The 14,255-nt window shown below is 37.1% G+C and overlaps 1 protein-coding gene across 2 annotated transcripts in view; it reads left to right on the top strand.

Moving 5' to 3' along the window:
- Window positions 1–12,494: 12,494 nt before the first annotated feature.
- The window catches only part of LOC110541746 (cytochrome c oxidase subunit 7B2, mitochondrial), an 85,454-nt gene continuing 83,693 nt past the window's right edge, over window positions 12,495–14,255 (top strand). The window contains exons 1-2 of one of the 2 annotated variants that reach the window (XM_060378721.1): window positions 12,495–12,596; window positions 13,908–13,930. The gene's annotated coding sequence lies outside the window, so the exon portion shown is untranslated. The remainder of the gene's footprint in view (window positions 12,597–13,907; window positions 13,931–14,255) is intronic. The other variant, XM_060378722.1, reaches the window with a different exon arrangement.

The raw sequence follows: 14,255 nt of genomic DNA, 5'->3' as shown, positions 1-14,255 counted from the left end.
GGAGGTGATCAAAGAGGAGGCAACGGAATTCATGCCAGTGACTACCCCTGTTCTTACTAGGGAACTCCATGGATACTGAGCTGCTCTTGGGCTACATTTGAGCAGTGAGTCTAGGTCCTCTCCATGCATAGTCCTTGATTGATTCATCAGTCTCTGCAGTGGCCCTGGGCCCAGAACTTTTGGCTCAGTTGGCCTCCTTGTGGAGGCCTTCTGTCCCCTCCAGGTCTTTATATCTCCCCCTTCTTCCTTAAGATTCCCTGCACTCTGCCCAAAATATGGCTATGAGTCTCAGCATCTCCTTTGATTCCCTACTGGGTAGAGTCTTTCAGTGGCCCTCTGAGGTAGGCTCCTGTTCTGTTTCTTTTTTTCTCCCACAACTGATGTCTATTCTGTTTGCTCTTTTGAATGAGGATTAAGCATCTTCCCTAGGGTCCTCCTTGTTTTTTAGCTTCTTTAGGAGTATAGATTTTAGTATGTTTATCCTATATTATACGGCTAATATCCACTTATAAGTGAGTATATACCATATACCATGTGTATCTTTCTCCTGGGTTACCTCACTCAGAATGATATTTTCTAGTTCCATCCATTTGCCTCCAAATGTCATGATTTCCTTGGGAAACAGAGATATACTGTTATACTTGTCAACGTATAAAACACATAAAGAGATATGTCTGTTTGGTTTAAATGATATTCCAATATTTAACAACAGAAATGCTACATAAATATCTTCCTGCTTACATAAACCTGTAAGGGTATATGTCGGAACACTGGGCCTGCACTCACTCATGGCAGCAGTTGTGCGCATAGGGCATGGACAGTATATATCCAAGTTTTCTTCACTTTGGCTTACTTTCTTTCTCACCCCTTCTTCTCTTACTTCCTGTATCTGGTAACCATTTGTATTTATAGTTCCTAAAGCAAACAGTTCACATCCTATATGGACAAATAGTGGTTTAAAATTTTATTTAACTATGTGTATATATTTTGTCTTAAGTTATATAAAATATGTTCACACATACTTTTTTCTTCCCATTACTGAACCCTCAGTGCTGTATATATTCTGGAAACTCTGTTTTGATCAGTTTTACTTCTGTAGCTTTCCCACTGAGAAATTGTAATCACTCTTTGTTTAATTCAGCTGTTACATGAATATGTTGAAATGCTCCACTATTTCAGTTCCTACTGTGAAAATATTTTGTAAGAAGTAGTATTAAAACACTTTTTTCCCTCCCAGCTCTCTAGATTATAGGAATTTGAAAGCAGCAAGGAGTGTAGAGCTTATTGAGAACACCATCTCACAATGCTACTGAGGTCTAGAAATGAAAAACATGGGCCTTCAACTACAACATGGGCCTCATCATGATTCTAATGCAAATCCATGTTACATTTTAAGTAGAAACTCATTGTTTTAATGGTCTGGGTAAAGCAAGTAAATTCGATTACACTGCAATACTTGGACTTCTCACTAATCCAAATGAACTTGTGTATATTATTAGCTTGTGTGGTTCAGTTTTATACTCACAGAATCCATATATGAACAGTGTGGTCATTATTTTCAGTTCGAATAGTGACAGTTTAGTAATAGAAACACAAAACCAAACCAACCAACTAAACAAACAAGCAAATAAAAACAACCAAAACAAACCTGTGAGGAATTACGGAAGTCCTGATATTGTTTAAGATTTTGAGTCTTGGCATCAGGCTCCAGTTTGGTGCCCTTAGTCACTAGAATCTGACTTGTCACCATCTAACATTTCTCTCTTGCTTTGCAAAAACTGTTTGTAAGAACTGGTATAATGTGGACAGTGATTTGCTTTTTGACCTATGCTTTAAGAAGGTTTAAGGTTTACCTTTTAGTCTTAAGCAATTCCTTTATTGCATTTTTTTTTTCAATACAGTTTATTCAGGAACCTTGAACAATCATCTGACCCTGGGGAAAGCCAGCCCACAGCTTAAATAGCCTCTGGGTAGCCAACCCAGGCGTGCCACGTGGGCAATGCAGATAGGTCCACATACATGGAAGCAAGCCAGATCCTCAGCCTTAGCCAAATGTGGAATTGTTCATGACAGAGAGCACTCACCATCGGGAAGGTGGAAGGCGGAAACCAGCTCCATCTTTAAGGCATAGCATTCCGCAGCTCTCTACAGTTCCCCCTTTTTGTTTTAGACGCATCAGGCAAGAGTAGAGGTCTGATCTCTGATATTAGAAATAAATAGAGTCTCACAACAGTGTGATGCAGCCATGATCATTCAGGTCTTTACAGCCATTGAAGCAGGACATTCTCCCCAAGCATGGTTGGATACCATAAAAAGCTAAAATGTTACGCTCAGGATGCGAGGCTAAGCACTGCACTCAGGGTCAGCCGCTTTGGACCCAGAGAAGAGCATGTCTGATTGCATGCGGGTTGATGCCCCAGGTCCCGCCTCTGAGAAAAAGGTATCAGACGGGTCTGATGCTTTTTGGGTGGATGACACCTAAATGAACATCGGCACATTTTTATTATAGCATTGTTCTGTTTCTCTTTCTGTTGATCATTTTACCTAACTAAAATTTTGAATTTAACTATAGTTGTTAAAATGTATCCTAACAATGTATATCTCTCAAAACAAAAAAACTTTAGCTTGTGATGACTTTGGGTGAATAAAATTCTTTTAGTAAGACATACTGCATTTTTTTCCCTTTATGTGTAATTTTTAGCTCAAAATTACTAATTTTCCTTTCAGTAAAAAGGGTTCTAAGGTAATAAGTGCCATTTGTATTGTGGTATTTTCTGTTCAATATGTAATAGTTTTATTTCCAAAAGCTGTCCTTAGAGTGAGGGGCAGTGGAAGGAGCTGGAGGAGGAAGCCAATTTTATAATTGGGAAAGAGAACTTAGAAATGTTATAATACATCAGGCAAGAGTAGAGGTCTGATCTCTGATATTAGAAATAAATTGGGACTTTGTACCTTACTTTGTAAGGGGCTAGAGCTGGGATACAAAGTGAATAAATTGTAATAAATAATAATATATAATTAATGAGTTTTATTTTATGCCCTTATACCTTTTTTTAAATGGGTCTTTAAAATGAAAGTACAATATTCTAAAATCTATAGTATTTTGAATAACTGCACTTAATTAGATATACAGTTTCTTCACAGTGTATTATATTATAAAAATCTTGTTATAGACATCTCTTGATAATTATTGCTAGGTTTTTTTTCCCCTCTTCTGTAATGTTCTCTGAACCTTGGGTACAAGAGTGTTTTGTAGATTCATTTGGACTGTGCTCCACAACTCTGCATTTGATAGGCTGTGGTTTTCTTCATTGTTTTCTCTGTTTTGAATAGAGATTCTTTGATGAGGTATGAGGACTATATTTATCTGTGGGCATAAGGACAGTGTTTACATTGTTGTTAGGGATTCTGCTGGTTTAGTAAAGTGGTGGTTGTAAAGGTTCTTCTCCAGTATTCGTGACTTCACTAGCACTGTGCAGTTGGCTAGATTTCCAGTAAGTAAGCATTCCATCTTGTGTAAGTCTTAAATAACACTTGGGAACTTTGTTACCACTCAGGTATGCATACCACCATTAGACCTTTAGGGCCAATTAGACCTTTTTGCCATGCCGATTGTTGATATCATTTATAAAAGCATAGCTTTGTAGGACTATTGGTTGGTTCCCTTATTTCCTTTATTTGGAAGCTTGCATAACACCTTCTAGTATGATAAAAGCTAGTCCTTCAGGAGGAGACATTCAGGTTGTTTCCAGCTAAGTGGTCTGCAGGTGTTGTGTCTGAAGTGCATGGTGTCTTTAGCAACAGGGACTTACCTTCTGCACTGGTGGGAACCAAGGGCAATAGCAAAACACTATATTATTTGCTAATCTCTTGGACAGGCATAATCAGCAATGCAAAAGGAGGGCTTCTCATGTATGGTATTGAGGTTTTTGTTAGGTGATCTTTGGCTCTTGGAGGGTACACTGTCAGCTCTAATGAGAAAAGTTTATTTATATATTTTTTTTATTTACAAAATGTTTGTATACACAAATGTATTCTTCCCAGCATCTTATAGAAATCTTATAATAGACATTCCTTGATATGTGTTACTCTATTAACCAATAAAAGGGTTCATCCCTGGGAAAGGCTAATTTCCCTCTCTAAGAAGTCAGTAGTTTCCTGTAGCTCTCTGTCAGCAGATGGGAACTCATCAAAATTTCCTCCTTTGACATTAATATGTTCACTTGATATTTCTTTATTTAGTCTTGTTTATGAAGCCATTTCTTTGTAAATTATTCCATACTAGACATCTTGGTATTCTTACTATTGTAATCTTTCCACCCCATCTCCCACAACATTCCTTGAGCCATACACAGCAGGGGCTGTGTAATTCTATTTTTATATTCATTGTACTATATAGTCAAACTTATCCACTGTTAATAGGAACTCAAAGAGGCCTGGTTTTGATAATTGTTATCTTGGTATGTATTTGAAACACACTTTATACAGCTATTTGTGTCAAACCTACATTCTACAGTAAGTAAAGAACAAAAATGGACAATTTGTAGATGATGTAGATTCAGGTGAATGAAATGTATCATTTAGTCATATTTTAGTTGAATATCATTGTATAACCTATCTCTTAAAATTATAGAATATTTTGTAGATCACAAAAATAAAATAAGCACTGAATTCAGAGAGACTGATAGTGAAAGGCACATACAAATGCACACAGGAAAGCACTTATTATATAACAAATTGATAACTTAGACATAAAGAAGAAACAAAATTACCGTGGAAAGTAGTGTCTTCACTGAGCCCTATATTGCGTAAAACAATAAGTTGTGCATCATTGGTAAAAATCTTTAAAACATTTCAGAGTATATTACTTATTTTTGTTAGGTGTGTGTATGTAAAATGGATTTTAGTTATTTTCATCTCCCATGTCTTTCCTGTGCTTTCCACCCCTGATGAAACCATCTTCGTGTCTGCTTGAGTTTAATAAGGAATGCTTGCTTGAAGACAGGTGTACAGTTATTTACTGGAGTAGAGGTAAGGTATTATTGACTATACCACGGAAGAAAATGAAATCCAGATAAACTTCTTAAGGACAGATGAAGCTCTGGACTCTTTCTCTACTCATGATGAAACATTGAAGGTTCTAATCTTATGCAGCTCTTGAACAGTTAAGTACAGCTGCTGTGATCTGTTATGTCCAGAAGGCATTGTTTTGGTCACCTAGGTCCATCCACTGACTTTTACATTCTTTCTGAACCTCTTCTATAATAGTCCTTGATCCTTGGAGGAGGTGAGATAAGGATAACCTATTTAGGGCCAAGCATATTAGCAGCCTTTGGGCATGTAGCTTTTTGCATTAACCCCTGCCTGCTGCAGGAAGCTTTCATGATGAAGACTGAGGCATAGCACTGTTCTATAAATACAAAAACATGAATATTTAGAAGGCAATTTGACCCATTATGGCCATATTTCAAAACAAATTTTAGTAGGCCTATAATCAAATAAAAAAGTGATTGGTTGTGAACACAACAGACATTTCCTCTATTGTGCTAGAGGGCACATCCATTGCAGATGTACAGTTACTTCGTTGTGTCTGGAAAACACTGTTTATTTGATGTTATCAACCATCCAGGGATTCTACTCTTTTTGCCTCCTCTTCTGCAAAGATCGTTGAACCATGGAGGGAGGAGTGTGATGTGAATAGCTCACTTAGGGCTTACCACTCCACAGCTTTTTATTCTCTGGAAGTTTACCAGTTGAAGGTCTTTGTTAATTGCCATCTACTGAGAAGAGAGAGTACTGCTGATGAATATTGAGGGATTCACTGATCAAGGGATATATCAGTAAGTCATTAGGAGTTACTCAATTTTTTTCATGTAGGTGAATAATATATTGAGCTCTTTTTTAGTGTAGGTGATATAGACGTCCTTGTGTTCACAGATAAGGACTAGGGAATCAATGTTAAATACAGCATTGTGTATTTAAAGGAAGACATGCATAACCTGGCATCTACCCAGAAGGTGGGGAGTGTACTTGGTGACCCTTGAGATATCTGTGTGTCCAAGACCACAACACATCATGTTCTAGACCCTTATAATATAAGTGAGTTTGTTTTTCCCCATTAATATGTAGAGCCCAATTTAATGGAAGGACCAAATTATGCTTTTCTTTTCTTTCTTTCTTTTTTTTTTATTCATCTCAGGTATTTTTTTTAATTCTTTATTAATTACACTGTATTCACTTTGTATCCCCCCTGTGGTTCCCTCCCTCCTCCCGTCCCAATCCCTTCCTTCTTCCCCCCTCTGCATGCAAGCCCACTGATAGGGGAGGTCTTCTTTTCCTTCCTTCTGATAGGTCTCATCAGGAGTGGCTGCATTGTCTTCTTCTGTGGTCTGGTAATGCTGCTTCTCCCTCAAGGGGAGGTAATTAAAGAGCAGGCCAATCAGTTCATGTCAGAGACAGTCCCTGTTCCTATTACTTTGGAACCCACTTGGATACTGAACTGCCATGGCCTACATCTTAAACATTAGTGCTGTTGTACCCAAGTCTCACGGACCCCAAAGACCACCAAGGAGCCAATTCTGATGCAAACGCAGTAGGGTCTTTTTATTAGATTGACTAACTGTAAAGTGCCTTAATAATTGATTTAGGGGTTACAAATGAATTTTAGTGAATAAATGCCAAAGTTTAGTAATAAATTATGAAGATGACATGTATATGCATATATATATATGTACATGTATATTAAAGCTGTGTCTTGAGCATCTTGAAGTCAGTTGCACTTCATTAGCAATGATCATAGCCAGTGCATAGGCTATGGTCTCCCAAAAGTATTACCAAAATACTAGTTTCAAGGTTAGTATAAGAAAAGTATGGACTATTTCTTCAGTATCTTGTAATATCAGAAGTAAGAAAAGACAGGGATGAAAGATAATTATTTGACAGAATAGAATAGAAGACAACCTTTAATAACCAAAGATGGAACTGATTGAGCAACAAAATAAACAATAATACTTGATGCTTGAAAAGAGATTAAAATAAGCTTGAGTCATTACTGCTATCAATAACTTATTCAAAATTAAATCAACAACTTATTCAAAAAGAAAAAAGATGGTTTAAAGTGTTGAAAATAGTTACACAAAATGCCACTGTACTATATGTCACAGACAATCTCATGTGTGTGTTGTAATTAATGGTAAAGATTAAGAAAGAACAGAGTCTGCATGAACTAAAGCATCTTGTCAGTACACCTACTAACTACAACAATCTTTGGAAAATTCTTTTGCCAGCTTAATTAAACAACCAAGGTATGCATCACTGGGAATAAATATTAGCATTGTCATTAACCTTTTGGCTTGGTTTCCTGAGAAGTTCATAACACTGTTTTTTATGATATTCTTACTGGAATGTTTTTTCATTCTAATTGAAAATAGCTCTGGTGCAAACTAATAAATGTATCAGTTGATAAATATATACTGTTGTAGGACACCATTATGTTGCAGGTGGTTTTTCCTCTTATCCTGGATAACAACTCATGAGATTCAATAAATATTATACCAATACCTAAGCCACATAGCTAGGCTTTTCTCTGACTAGATGAGAAATTAAAATGATACTAATTTACATTTTGCCATGTGGCTGGTTACCTGAGCTCAGGCACTATTCATCTTCCCTGCTCATGTATTGCCAGCTGAATCCTGCATGCCTGGCTCTATCCTAGAATTTCTTCTGCCTGCCAGAAGTTCTACCCCTATTTCCTGCCTCAGCTGTAAGCCATAGGATTTTTAGTTGACAGGTGTTATATCCATACAATACACAAGAGAGTCCTTCAGCAATTAATATTAAAATCCTGTACTTTATGTAAGTTGACAGAGGAAATGAATGAAAGAACATTTTTTTTCTTGCAGTTTTTTTCCTCCATGTCAGGGTGTGTTTTGAATTTAAAAGTTTAAAAAATACTATTAAAATTAATTGTGATAGTGAAAAAGGGATGAAGTAAACAGGAAGAACTACTTGACTTGTTAGGCCTCAAGAAATAGAGCGAGTCTTAGGCTAGAAAGCATATTGCAAAGGACAGATTTGTAATACTAACACATGAAAAAATGCTTTTTTAAAAAGTATGTAGTTTTTCTCATATATAAACGGTCCTCGTTAGCTTTAACTGTAGTCACCTGAGAAAGTCTCAGTTGAGAGATTGCTCAGCTCATATTGGCCTATGGCATGTCTGCAGAGGACTGTCTTTATCACTAGTTGATGTAAGAGGGCTTAGCTCACTATGAGTGGTTCGATTCTTAGGTAGGTGGTCCTAAACTGTCAAGGCAGCTTAGTTAGCTGAGCTTAGTCAGCTCGCTAAGCATGAGCCAGTGTAAGTCATCATGCAACATTTCTTCATGACTTCAGATGAACATTTTGTGTTGTGAATTGTTCATGCTTGAGTTCCTGTCTTAACTTCCCTTAATGATAGACTGTGACCTGTAAGATGAAATAAACCCTTTCCTGCCTAAGTTGTTTTTCTTTTTTTTTTCATTTTTTATTTTTATTAATTACAGTTTATTCATTTTGTATCCCCCCTGTAGCTCCCTCCCTCATCTCCTCCCAATCCCACCCTATCTCCCTTTTCTCCACCCATGTCCCTCCCCAAGTCTACTGACTGAGGAGGTCCTACTCTCCTTCCTTCTGATCCTAGTCTATCAGGTCTCATCAAGTGTGGCTGCATTGTCTTCCTCTGTGGCCTGGTAAGGCTGGTCCCTCCCTTCAGGGGGAGGTGATCAAAGAGCAGGCCCTAGTAAAGTGCATTGATGCTATTCATCTTAGTGCAATCTCTTCCTCTATGGAAGCTTTGTTCTCATAACCCAGGTATTAGTAGAAGAGCAGATGCCTTCCTGCAGAGAATTTATACTCGTGGTTTAGACAAGGGACAAACCAGAGAGGCCTTTCTGTGTATGTTTTTACTTAACCTGGTTTCAACTCAAAATATTCAATATGACAAAGTGTCAAAGTTTGAGCATCACAACGTGGGCCATTTCAAGCCAAATAACAAAAGCTACTACCAAGAGTGAAGCATGGGACTGGAGAGATGGCTTAGCAGTTAAGAGCACTGCTCTGCTCTTCCAGAGGTCCTGAGTTCATTTCCCAGCAACCACATGGTGGCTCACAGCCATCTATAATGTGATCTCTTCTGGCATGCAGGTATACATGCAGATGGAGCACTCATACATAAAATAAGTAAATAAAAAATTAAAAGAAAAGAGAAAGCATTTTTATTAAAAAAAAAATAGTGAAGCATGGTCGATTTTAAATGATTGGCCCAACCCTTGAGACATATATTGAAAGTGAGACAATTAATCAGTTCTTTACAATGTTTTGACCTTGAAAATGTAACACACATTTATTAAGTATTTGAGCTACATATACTTCATGTTGACATATTAAAAATAATTATCCTAGTGATTTTTTTATACCATCCAAGACATACAGAAGATTTAACTGTTTCATGCTGAAAGGTGTTTGAATAGTGTACATGGTATCATATTGAAATAGAACTCAAAAGGGAATATTTATAGAATAAATAAATCTTGTGAGTAAATTTACTTAAAAAAGTATGTAGTTTAAATATGAATACCCTTTATAATTGTAGATATTGAAGAAGTAGAGGAAAAAGGTTATACTTGGGATGTGCTTTTAAAACTGTAAGCTTCAATACCTTCTTTGCTTTTATGCCCTTATGTAACTGAGGAAGCCCTCACTAAGTCTCCATTGAATGAGAGGAGGAGAAATTGCTTTCAAAGCACTGTAGGAAAATAGGATGCTAACCATAGAAGAATCGAGATAAAGGCTGAATTCCAATCACTTTAGGGCACAGCAGTCTTTGTGTGGCATTACTTTATAAATAGTGGAAGTGTGTGTGCAGATTTTAGATGTTACAAAAAAAAAAAAAGGAGCAGGGAGTTGCTTTCACCAAACAAGACCTAGTTAGCTCAGGACCTTGAATATAATACATGTTCATTAGATTGACTTCTATTGAGTTTTTGAAAAATAAATTAAAAGGCAATCTAAGCATGTCATGTAACAATGAAAAGTTTAAAAATAGGCTATGTTAGCTACTTAGTAATTAAAATGAGCCAACTTTGATTGGTGTTGTTAGCCAGTTTTGAAATATCAACCTTCAAAGCCTTATAAACAGTGAAGTATCACAGCTTTGGCACTAATTGGGTCTTCTAAGGCTTTTAATAAGACTGAATGTCATTTACTTTAGCAGTTAACAGATGACTAGACTATAAAGCCCCACGACTTCCCAAAAGTTTGGCAGGATAGATCATCATTGGTAAAAATCAGCTGCAAAGCTTTCAGCCGAAAGTTTAGGGTTATTAGTGTAGGGGAACCTACAGCAGGAAGAACACAAATCCATTCTGGCTTCTACCAGTCCCTGTATGGCATCAACTCTTCTTACCATTTGTTCTAGAAAGTGTGAAGGAGGAGGACTATAAGGGACAGAAATAAGTGGCTGGACCTGCTTTCTAGCACCTTTAATTGCTCATTACCTGGCAGCGTCCATCAGGCCCATAGGCTCATCTTGCCCTTTTCTTTTTGCGGCTGCCTCTTGGAGAAAACTAGCAATCTGTTTCTTGAACAAATTCTCTTGATTTCTCTCTGACATCTTTGGCCTTTCTTTCTTTGTATTTTCTTTGCCTTACATATCTGCCTGGCCTCTAAATTTTGCAGCCGCCTAGGGTTTATGTTACTTTCTACTGGTGCATAACAAATTACCATAAACTTAGCGTTTTAAAATAACACCCATTTTATAATCTCAGTTTCTATGGAGCAGACGTCTAGTCATAACTCAGCTGAATCCTCTTTTATGACTGCACTCAGGCTGTCATCTGCAACTGGGATGTTATCTGAGTAAGAGATTTATTTTAACAATTTTTCAAGTTGCTAGAAGAATTTATTTCCTTAAGGCATGGGAAGGAAGGGGTCGCTCTTCTGTTGAGTGCAGTTTGGTGGTTTTGTGAAGTGGCAGCTAATGGCCCTTAGTGCTTGTCCTTGCAGGTTCTCTGATGTGTTCCTTTGCAGAAGTTCATTAGTCAGATGAAAATCATAGAGGGGTGTGAACACCAGAAGGTGAAGAGAGTGGGACACCTAGAAGCCCACTGTCTGTGGATAGTTCTCTGCATTCAGTTTCTATTTTGTCACTCACTCGCTCATGTATCTCATGTTTTTAAAATTATAAACTCATGGGCTGGCACTTTGATCACCTCCCCCCTCAGGGGTGAGCAGCCTTGCCAGTCCACAGAGGAAGACAATGCAGTCAGTCCTGATGAGAGCTGATAGACTAGGGTCAGATGGAAGGGGAGGAGGAACTCCTTTATCAGTGGACCTGGAGAGGGGCATGGGAGGAGAAGAGGGAGGGAGAGTGGGATTGGGAAGGGATGTGGGAGGGGGTTATAGCTGGATTACAAAGTGAGTAAATTGTAATTAAGAGGGAGCAGCCTTACCAGGCTACAGAAGATGACAGTACAGCCACTCCTGATGAGGTCTGATAGACTAAGATCAGAAGGAAGGAGAGGAGGACCTCCCCTATCAATGGACTTGGAGAGTGGTATTCGTGAAGAAGGGGGTGGGAGGTTGGGATCAGAAGGGAGGAGCTTATGGGGGGATACAAAGTGAATAAAGTGTGATTAATAAAAAAATAAAAAGAGGAAAAATAAAATTTAAAAAATTATGCCTTCTAGACAGCTTATATTTCATGAATGTGCAGCCCCAAATCAGTTTTTCTAATTACATGATTTTTCAGTACCTCAAATTGCCAACTTTCCTTTCAGTTGCTCACATCAAAGACATGTGTATCATCCCATACCTTGCATTCTCTTATATGTCATATTTACTTACTTATCAGAAAATTTTGTTCCACCTATTTCCAAACTATTTCTTCTTCATCAAAGTTCTCCCTACTTCATTCTCTGCAAAACTACATACTCTAGTCTTTGTTCTTCTTGAAAATTTTTTTCATGCATTCCCCAAACTGGCTTGTTTGCTATCCTTTGAGTAGATGATACACAGTTCCATGTATAGGCCCTTTCTGGCCATTTTGTATTTGCAGGAGGCCTATTTTCTTCAGATGAATTGCTAACTTGCACACTTTCTTTGGGAAAGGAGACACAAAAGAATTCTTTGCTTTCCCTGCTGTTGTTGTTTATTCCAAATAGTGCTCATAAAGCTCAGCTCTACTCTTTTTCATCATGACACATACCATCTTACAACACTGACATTGTGTGAGCTCTTGTTTAAGATCCCCATTCCCTGCAAGAATGTGGTTATCACTCATGGAGGTTGTGTATAGATAAGAGTAATCCAAACTGGGGTTGAGAAAAGTTAACAGTTTTTTTCTTACAGTTTCTTTCTTTCTTTAATTACATGTCCTTTGTATGCAAACATTTGCTTCTGATGAAATAGTCTGTGATGTTTTCTGGGTTACACAACATACTCATCTGTCCTCATTTTCAGTTTCTCTGAAAACTCATATTGCTTTTTCTACTGTGTTTGTAGGAAGCTGGGTCAGAACTTTTGAGGAGATTATCTGCACTCGAAGGACTCTGCAGGTAATGAGAAAATAAGGAGAGTGGGTTACAGTGCATACACACACACATATTGTCTCTATCATTCACACTCACATTCCTTTTTTATGGGGTGGTGGTGGAAGGAATTAAAAGATCTGATAAGGGAGTTTGTTAAAAAAATAGAGTTCACAAGGGTACCATGTTTTAAATGTTTGTGCTTATCGACACTATTTATGATAATAGGATTCAGTCTAATGATGGGAAGAATAAGAGGTAGATACGAGTTAATTTAACAAAATATTTCCAAAATAAAACATTATCTATCAGGAGAAAAAGCTTTCCGTGATATTTAACTTCATAGTGTTAACCACACAAACAGTAGACTGCAGAAGAAAATGTATGTACTGTCAGCTAACATACACAAGGAAGAAGCACGTGAAAATAGTATATAATTAGAAAAAAAAATCTTTCTTTTGGCCAGCTGAGACCACCAAGTATTTTAAAATGTCATTTATCATTTTAGTGTTAAGAGCGCCCCCTGGTGTGACTGTATAATCATATGTTTATGGAAATTTTACATTTTTATTTTATTTTTTAAAGAATCTCCCTTTGCTATCAGATGGCGATGGGCCTTCTTTTCATGCTAGCTTGAACAGAATTTATATTGTGTGTAGCTTTTCACTGAAATGCAGTGGAAAGGTTTTTCTATCCTTGCTCATATCTAGGATCAGTATGAAAGCAGAATATGGGAATATTTGATTTCTAAAGTTCTTTCTTTTATGCTAATGTATCACTTAGTAATTGTGCAGTTATACATACTAATGTGATTGTGACAGTATCTATGATTTTTGATGTTAACCTTGTTGTGGTCAATTGCTGTAAACAATTCATTCTTGGTAAATTCATGGCATTTTGATAATTAAACAAGAAAACTGGATTATGTTTGTCCATCATGTGAAAAATGACACAAATCTTGAGATCTTCTAGAAGGTCTTCCTCTTGCTCTTCCTCTACAGCTACTGACCTTGAAATGTAAATACTCCTCATCCTGTACCATGTTCAGAGATCTTAGCTTTCCCTGGCCACCCAGTAAGAATGTCTTGCCAAATATTCCCAGTCATGATCAGCAGGGTACTCATTTATAACTGCTATTTTTCCTTGTATTTAGAAGTAATCAAATCATCCTTGTGAAGTTAAATTGCATGTAATATTTTAAAACACACATCTATAGATTTCTCAGTGGTAATTATTTTCTCCTATTCTCCCTTTCTAGACTAAATGTTACTGATTGTTTCTTACAGGCTTTGTTTGTGTCATCACTGTGATAGTCATTTTTGTTTTTGTCTTTTGTAGATTTCCTTTTCACCATCAACCAGGTATGTACTTACAGTAACCCATGTTTTTGTTTTTTGTTTTGTTTTGTTTTGTTTTGTAACTGTGTTCCACTCTTACTTTTCACATTTACAATAGAAAAATAGAAATTGTGGTGTTTGGGCAGACCAGCGACTCATATTTTAAGGAAGAAATGCAAAATACATGTCACCAGGCAGTGTTAGTATATACTTTATAGTTCAGGCTCACTCTATGTCAGACTTTGGCAGAGTGAGCATTTCTTTATATAAGACATCTCTGTAGATACTATTAGAGAACTCCCAAATGTGGAAGTCAAGATCCTGATCAACCACTCCTAATTATGTAATG

The sequence above is a fragment of the Meriones unguiculatus genome, chromosome 3 (assembly GCF_030254825.1).
Source record: "Meriones unguiculatus strain TT.TT164.6M chromosome 3, Bangor_MerUng_6.1, whole genome shotgun sequence".
NCBI lineage: Eukaryota > Metazoa > Chordata > Mammalia > Rodentia > Muridae > Meriones > Meriones unguiculatus.
This window is presented reverse-complemented; position numbering and strand designations above follow the sequence as displayed.